The sequence below is a fragment of the Eulemur rufifrons genome, chromosome 7 (genome assembly GCF_041146395.1).
Source record: "Eulemur rufifrons isolate Redbay chromosome 7, OSU_ERuf_1, whole genome shotgun sequence".
Classification (NCBI taxonomy): domain Eukaryota; kingdom Metazoa; phylum Chordata; class Mammalia; order Primates; family Lemuridae; genus Eulemur; species Eulemur rufifrons.
In genome coordinates, this window is record NC_090989.1 from 113,108,318 (window position 1) to 113,117,299 (window position 8,982).

General features: G+C 35.1%; 1 non-coding gene across 1 annotated transcript; it reads left to right on the forward strand.

The window, feature by feature from the left end:
- The first annotated feature begins 573 nt into the window (after window positions 1–573).
- Window positions 574–680, forward strand: LOC138388775 (U6 spliceosomal RNA). Its single transcript, XR_011234265.1, has one exon. It is a non-coding gene; the product is annotated as a U6 spliceosomal RNA (small nuclear RNA).
- Window positions 681–8,982: the final 8,302 nt, after the last annotated feature.

Here is an 8,982-nt window from a genome sequence, read left to right on the forward strand (position 1 = left end):
GCATAAATTTAGACTCCTGCCTTACACCTTATTCAAAACTATATTTCATGGGTTTAATGGTATAAATGTGTAAAATAAAACTATATAAATATTGAATATTGTTTAGGAAAATAATTTTTATAATCAGCAGGTACAATTAAGATATCTATGGAAAAAAGGCAAATAAACATGAGAAGATGACAACCTAAATATTAGTCAGATAAATGTAAATTGACATATCTATTCTGTACCAGTTATCATTTATCATAATATCTACTAGGTGAGGAGCGAAAAAAGTAACTCTTGAATGTTGTTGGCGAGATTGATATAGATTTTAAAGGACAATTAGAACAATAATTCAAAATTCCAAATATGCATGCATACATTTAAACCTAGAAATTTTAGGTTTCAGAAATCCATCCTTTAGAAATACTCCCGGATGTATACAAAGACATATACACATGGTCATTGCAATATCATTTGCTATAGCAATGCAATGACGACAATAAAAGTCCATCAAAAGGGCATTGATTAAATCAATTAGAATTCAACTACACAGTGGATAATCAGACCACTGTTAAAATGAGCACGGTAGTGCTCGCTTCGGCAGCACATATACTAAAATTGGAACGATACAGAGAAGATTAGCATGGCCCCTGCACAAGAATAACACGCAAATTCGTGAAGCGTTCCATATTAAAAATTAAAAAAAAAAAATGAGCATGGTAAAAACAATGAACAAGGTGTATGTGTATTTAACAAGCTGGACAAATGTTCAATATATACTTTTAAGTCAAAAAAGAAAGTTTCAAAAAAATATGCACTGAATGCCTTCATACACAATCACATAAATGTATTGTTTGAAAGTTATACATGTATAGCCATTATAATTACATGTGTATGTTTCAACCTGCTTATGTGTCACCTTTTTTTATAATCTTTCTCAGTCTCCCCATGAATATAATCTCCACCTTTTAAGTTACTTCCATGCCTATGGATACAACTAAAATTCCACTACCATCACACCCTTGTAGTTTCTAATCAAATAAAGATTTAAAAGTTTTCAGCAGACATAAGGTGCTGAACTTTCAGAAATATACATTAATCTGCAGCATCCCAAATGCCAAAACCTTAGAAAAAACAAGGCAATCTTCCAACAAATAATTGGAGCCTCAGCTATTTGCCTAGCTTGTCTCCGGACAATAGGAGATGTGGAGACAGCACTGAGGCGGGCACAGTGCCCACAGGGAGGGCATTCTCCACCCACCCAGAGGAGACGCTCAGACTCCGGGGGCCAGGGCTGGGGGCTGCTCTCTGCTAAAAAGCCTGTCCCTTATAATGCTCCCTGAATTTTAAATCTCTAACCAAGTGCAGGCAGGTGGGAGCTAGAGAGGGAGAAAGAATGTGAACCCTCGTGCCAGCTCCAGAGCAGCCCACAAGGAGGAACAGCGGGCGCACACAAAGATGCTCCCAAGCTTTTCACCTGACATCTGCTCACATCAACTCAGTTTCAGGAGGGGTTTTACAGACATTAGGACTGTGCTATTGATTATATACTTAAAGTTATGCTTGGTTTGAGAAGGACTGATTAGAAAGTACATAGTCTAAAGGAAAGGAAACCAAACGCATAGGTGAGTCAACCCAAAGTAACTGTTTATGTATAACTACAGTTTAGATGTTTAAAATACCATCGGTCTCAGAGATTAGAACATCTCCGTGCTGAAGCATCTTCACTAAAGGACGGAATTTTTTTAAGATATTGGAAACCTTTAAGATCACCTATGAATTGCCCTTACCAATTCTCTCTGTAAAAGGTGATGATGGATCACTAAGTTCAACTTGGGAAAACTGTGGTATTAAATCCTTAGAGATTTTCCTCCAACTGCCTATCTTTTTCCAACTACCATCTCCAACTTCAAAATCAAAATTGCTAAAGTATTTAGGAGTTTAACAGAATTCAAACAAATCCAGCATAAAGTTATATGTTGATAGATGATATGTATATATATAGTTAGATAAATAGATGACAGAAAGAGATGTTTCACATTTATAAAAACATATATTTTAGATATGTGTAATACATGTTTCTTGGGATATCTATACAACCCAAACCAGAGTGAAAATTATTGCAGACAGCATCTTGTAGTGATGTTACCAAATGCTAAGGTTATTTTTTTCTGATGAGCTTCACAAGGAAAAAAATTCCTAGCCCACGTGGAAAATAAGGCAAAGAAATCTTTTTTTTTTTTTTTTTTTTTTTAATCTCATAGACATCTTCTAATGTAGTGGTACTCACTTCTAATGTAGTGAGATAGCAGCAGCTTCGCCTGGGAACTGGTTGGAAATTCTGAGGGTGGAGCACAGCAATAGGAATTTAATGAGCCCCCAGATGACTCTGTTACCCATTCAAGTTTGATAATCACTGTTCTAATGGGCTGTGCTTTTGTGGGCTCTGATAAGCTAAACTTGGAGTAAATTGACCATTTGTGTTACCAAGGTCTTCTTTCACAGAACTTTTACATTTGGGTTACTGGGCTAATTAATTCTCAATATCTAAGAGGGAATCCCTTAGTCATTATACATTCTCACACATATTAGTAAATAGGCAAGCATTTGCATATGAGCCATAACAGTGGAATATATGATCTAACATTTTTTGATTTATAAATACTTATATTTAAAGTCTTATAAAAGTATAACAATTAAATCCATTGACCTATAGTCAACAAACCATCTTTATTGGAAAAGAAATCAGTAATTGGACCTACCCTAATATAGTCTAATAACTTTATCTAAATGAAAAACTGAACAATATCTGTGCTCATTATAGAAGTTATCTGTAATATGTTTATTCCTTGACTTCAACCCTGCTTCTACCACTTTCTTTCTGCCATAGTAAGCAGAGTAGTATCTTGATGCCTTCAAGTTATTATCAGCCATGCGTGGGGTTGAGCATTGAATTTATGATGCCAATTAAAACCCAGCACCTTCTTGCATGTGTGCTAGGAAATAACAGTCTTCTACCTCCTGTCTCAGCATAGTATGAGTTTTCAAAGTCTCCAAACTTTCTAAATCTTCAGTGAATTTTATATAAAACCATAGTATAAAGTCAGTGTTCATATTTCTTCTTCAAATAGTTCAACATGGTTAATCAGTAAGATGAAAGGCATGAAAATGTCTATGTAAATTATGAGTATCTGCCACTGAGTCTAACTGAATTTGAAATCGCAAATAACCCAGATAAAGGTCTTCCCCAGGCAACATAGTAAACATGATTATAGATGAAACCATTTTTATTTTATCACCTTCAAATACTTTAATAGAAACACTAATTATATTATACCCTAATTGAAATGGGTTAGCAGTTCAGATAATAGTACATAGAAGCAATAATTAACAAAAGTGTTCTATATTTCCTAAAGTGTCTAAGACGTCATTGAAATAATTCTTACTTCTGATTTGTCTTAAATCCCTGCATTAATGTTCTGAGATTAAGGCCAAGTAACAGGATATTCACATAGCTGTCCATATTTTAACTTGCTCTTTATTACATTTCTTCAATTTAGTCTTCTTGGCACCATACATATAAAACAAGCTGTAAGCATTACAAGCTGTGGATTAAATTCTCCATTTAATTCCTACACGTACATAGTATGACTTTAAAAATTAAATTAATCAAAATTTTCATATTCAAAATGAAATAATTTAGCCATTAATATTAAAATTTCTTACCATCAAATAGCAGTTAATATCTCAACTTAAAATGTCAAATCAAAAGTAATAGGGGGCCAGGAATGGTGGCTCATGCCTATAATCCTAGCACTTTGGGAGGCCAAGGCAAGAGGATCACTTGAGGCCAGGAGTTTGAGACCAGCCTGATGAATATAGCAAAACCTCATCTCTACAAAAACTAGAAAAATTAGCCGGGCATGGTGGTGCACACCTGTATTCCCAGCTACTGGGGAGGCTTAGGCAGTAGGATTGCTTGAGCCCAGGAGTTGGAGGTTGCAGGGAGCTATGATGACACATTCTAGCCTGGGCAACAGAGTGAGAACTTGTTTCAAAAACAAAACAAAACAAAACAAAACAAAGAAAACAAAACCAAAAACCCAAAAGTAGTAGAAAAATCAAGAAAAGATATTAAAACATATTAAAATGTTTTGTATGCATGGTAATTATATAAATAATTGAATTCTTCAAGCCCAAAAGGAAAAAAAATAATCTGCCACCATATGGAGATACATCTCAACATTTTTGGAGGGGTAAATAATTTTAACATATTATTTAAGGCCTTTCTTATTGGTCTTAGATGCCTCTGAGTCTTTCAGCCATTCAGCAATGGCAGAGCTGGGAGACTGGTATCAGTAAGAAGGAAAAAACTACCTTTGCAGTTTCTTTCTCCTCTTGGCACTTCCAGTCCTGCCTCCTGTTTCATTGCCCCTGAGCCTAACGTAAGTTGCAGTTGTCACCAGGAGCTCAGGTAGCAGACAGGAACCCCCGCCTGTTCTGAGACCTTGCCAAGAGCAGCAATTGTTCAGCACCGGTAGGTGCAAGAGTGTGCCTGGCACCTCCATTGGAGCATTCTGAGTTGAAAGAAAAACCTCTATTAATGCAGCATACTAATGATCTTTACATTTTAATTAGAAATGCTTAAGTTAAGATCACTCGCTGAAACCATAATGAGCAAGGGAGGGTTTACCTCCTGTTCCTCTGCTTTTTGACTGCAAGACAGAAGCAATAAGCTGACCTGAATCAGGTCAGAGCAAATATCAAGAAAACTCATTAGAAATCTGTGATTTAGTTCAAGCTGGAAATACCAGATATTTCCACTTCAAAGCCAAGAAAACATAAGTTTAGTAAAGGGAATATTCTGCAGAGTATGATGAAGAAGGATTCTCTCATGTCTCTCTCTTTCCCCTCTCTCCCCCCACCACTCACACACATGCATACATTTTTATTTGTTTTTTTTTCATATCCAAATAACTACACTTTTAAAGTATCCAGTGCCTTCAATATGCAGAAACCCAAAGCCACATGCCTATACCAATGTCTGAGAACTTCACAAAGTTTGAATATTTTTCTAAGCAATTTGATTGTTTTTGTTTGCTTTATCTAAAAGCATGAAATATCATACTAAATAAACTCAGAATGTTTTCTCCTTTTTTGATTATTGTAAAATCAAAATATTGTAAAAATTAGAATTAATACTTTTGGAAAATATTTAGGAAACTGTCCCTTAAACAGAGGACTAACATGTTACTTTTGAAAACAGAGAAACAAAGAAAAGATCTAGGTGATTTTATTGGGAAAAAAGTTCTATGAGAGTACCCCAATGACTTGGAAAGTAGCAGCATCACCATGGAAGCTTTTAAACTTTGATACCACGTAAACAGTTCCCAGGATCGCTTGAGGAATAACATAAAAGAAAAGTACCAAATCCAGGCTGAGTGCTGGAAAATGGCTTTGGGCCTTTCCTAAGAAATATTTGCATGAAGACAGCACGGTGGTGAGTAGCTTTGTTTCTTTCTTAGCCATTTCATTTCAGTGTAATTTTAACCCAGATGCTGCCTCAACTCTCCTTCTTTAAGTACATGGAGCAGGGTTTCCTGAGGTGAGGTTTTCCAGACATCTAATGGTCCACAGTGGTCAACCAATGAGTCCACAAGTAACATGGAAGCTTCAGAAGCAAAAGCAATGAAACAATTATGTTAACAAACATTTCAGAAACGTATGATGTGAAATTATATGATTTGTACAGAAGCCTGGTTGCATGTATAATAGCCATCACCTTCTGAAAAGTTGTATGCACTTTAAGAGTGTGTTAATCAATTCTTCTTGCCTATTCATCAGTTAACAGAATGTATTTCTGTCTCCACAGATGAATTTTTCCATCATTCGCAATATATTTTTTATAATTGTGAATTTAGTATTTCTTATGGTATCATGCTGAGTTAATGCTCCTATTTGAAATTTTTGGATCAATAGCTCAAAAAGTGCTCAATGATGCATGAAAGTAATGATGACAATAATAATAATTTCAACAACTCAGAAGGTCACACAAATAAAAAGAGAATGGAACCCTATTGCAAATATAGAATATGATTTTGTATGTATTTGAATGTGTGAATCTGCTGGTGTAATGATTTTGCATAAAAAGATGAAAATGGAAGTGAATATCTGAAAATGGATGTTTGGGGGAACAGCAAATCTCTTGGCTCTCAGCCCAATTCTATTTTCTGTTATGAAACTTCTTCCAAATAATGACATAAACCCATAAAAGCTTCATTTCTAAAGATAACAAAGTGAAGTCTTGTGGAAACAACCAGGCTTTTCAATATAAAATTAATTTTGTCACCTGGACAAGATGCAACTAAAGCTAGAGTGGCATCAGCCACAGTGTCTGTTTTCATAAGCCTAAATCTTTTATTTCTAATAGCTTGAGTCTCCTGGTTTTAAACATATGTCTGTTAATTCTGTGATTTTTCTCTTTAGACCATCTTGTCATCTACAGATAATGACAGATGCTTCTTCCTTTCCAACAATTCTCCCTTCTTTTTTCTTATTAAATTTATTATTTGGACTTAGTCCTCTAGCACAGTGTTGGAGAGTTGCAGCAATAATTAGCATCTTCTTATTCCTGACTGAGAAAAAGAGAGAGCAGGGAAGGAAAGGAAGGATGGAGGGAGGGAGGGAAGAAGGGAAGGAAGGAAAGAAGGAAGGAAGGGGAAAGAGAATGAGAAAAGGAGGGAGGAAGGGATAGGAAGGGAGGGAGGGAGAAAATAAGACTCTTAAGACCATTTTTTAATGAATAAATAGTTCTGTGTACTCATATATATCCTGAACCTATAACTTGTTATCACAGCACAAAAAAGTAGTTGATGTTTAATAAAGTATTTTAACCAATCAACAGTGGGATAAATTACAATCAGAAAATCAAAATCCTGATGAAGATTCTTATTTAAAACGAGACCAACCAAAATGTCATATAAATATAAAGAATGTACTTCCAGAGAACTGCAGGTTGCCCTGATAGAATAGTCTTGCCAGTTATAAAATTATTTAAGGGACATATTTTCCATTTGCTATTTCTATGTTTATATAAGAGAATAAATGTTAAGAATTATTAAGATAATACATATATAGATTGATATTTCCTTAAATAAAGTTACAGGAATAACTTCTGAAATACATGTTAAACAATTTGTTCACACTTTCTTAAACTGAATTTAGGTTTGTTTTCTTGTAATGTTTTTTAAAATAATCATAAACTTACAGAAAACTTGGAAATACAGTGCAAAATTTTTTAGTTTTCTGCACTGTTTGGGAATAAATTGCTGACATTATGTTCCATAATTCCTCAATCCTAAATTGTGTGTTTCTTCCAAAAAAGGGGACATTCTTCTTATACAATCATATTATCTCTATAAACATCAGGAAATTAACACTAATACATAAAAATAACCTGTAGATAACCTTCAAGTTTCTCCAATTATCCTAATGATGTCCTTATAGCAAAATGATCTAATTCAGATTCGCATGCTGCATTTACTTGTTATGAATCTCTAGTCTCCTTCAGTCTGCAACAGTTTCTCACTTTCTCCTTGACTTTAAGGACCTTAATGCTTCAGCAATTACAGAGCAGCTATTTTGTAGAATGTCCTCCAATTTGGGTTTACCTGATGTTAAGCATTTCTGGTATAACAGTTGGTTTTAATTTGTCCCATTGAAAATGATACGATATTCACTTTGATCACTTGATTAACATGAAATCTGCCATGTTCCTCTACTGTAAAATTGCTTTGTAACTATATTTGTAAGGAAGTACTTTGAAACTCTTTAAATATTCTGATTCTTATTAAACTTTGAGGTTATTCATTTATTTAATTATATCATCATGGACTCATGGTTTCCAATTTATCAATGAGTTACAATCTATTAAAATCATTAATTATCTCGATATACAAACTGAAGTTGGTTTGGCCAGTGGGAACTCCTCCAAGGTTTCAGTTCTTTTTTCTACCACAAGATTACCAAGGCTTATTAAACTTTCTCTGCCCCAGTCCTGAAAGTAGAATTTCTCAAAGGACCCCTAGATCCTTTTTGTGGGGAATAGTTGCTACAGAGTCCTCTCAGGGGACAGAGCTGGGGAATATATGTGTATATATATTCAGAGAGTGTGTGTGTGTGTATGTGTATGTTCAGAGTGTTTATAATCACACAACTATATTTATTTCTATTGTTATCTATTTTTTATATCTATATAAAAATCCATGAGTTCACACCAATAGTGTTGAATCCAATCTACAGGGTTTATCCTAGTTTTGTCCCCTGCCATTAATAGAACGCCTTCTCTAACAGTAAGAAACTGATTCCCTTTACCATTTTTATTTGATCAATTCTTTTGTATATAGCCAATATCCCACCTCTGTCACAATCCATTTCCCATCCAAGGACTCAAAAGCCAGCTTGCACGTCTTGTTCACCCCACTCGGGCTCTGACTGTTCATTTCAGCCCCCACCTCCACATGAACACCCTTCCCAATTGCTCAGACTCTGACACACGCTACACAGGCCACTACTCATCTACCTGGATCCCCCCTCACCCGGCTCAGGCTTGGACTCAGCACGCTGGGGCACTCTCATGTACAGATGCCTTTCTCACCCAGCTGGACCTCTGACTGCCAGCCCACGCTGGACCCCCAGTGACATGGACAGCTACCTTTATCAGCCCCATCCAAATGATGTAGAAAGGAAAAGGAAGCAGGAAGAGAGAAAAAAAAAAAAAAAAAAACTGTATTGTATAGTATTCTATACTACATTGAGTTTTCATAAGTATTATTAAAAACTCAAGAACATTTTTTACAAGTACCAGTATTATTTGTTCATATCAATCAATCAGCAAGCATTTATTGAATACCTCCTATATGTTCAGCTGAGGTGATATTAGAGAAGTATGAAAAGGTTTCTGTCATGTAGCTACTTTAAATTATATTTAAAATTAAG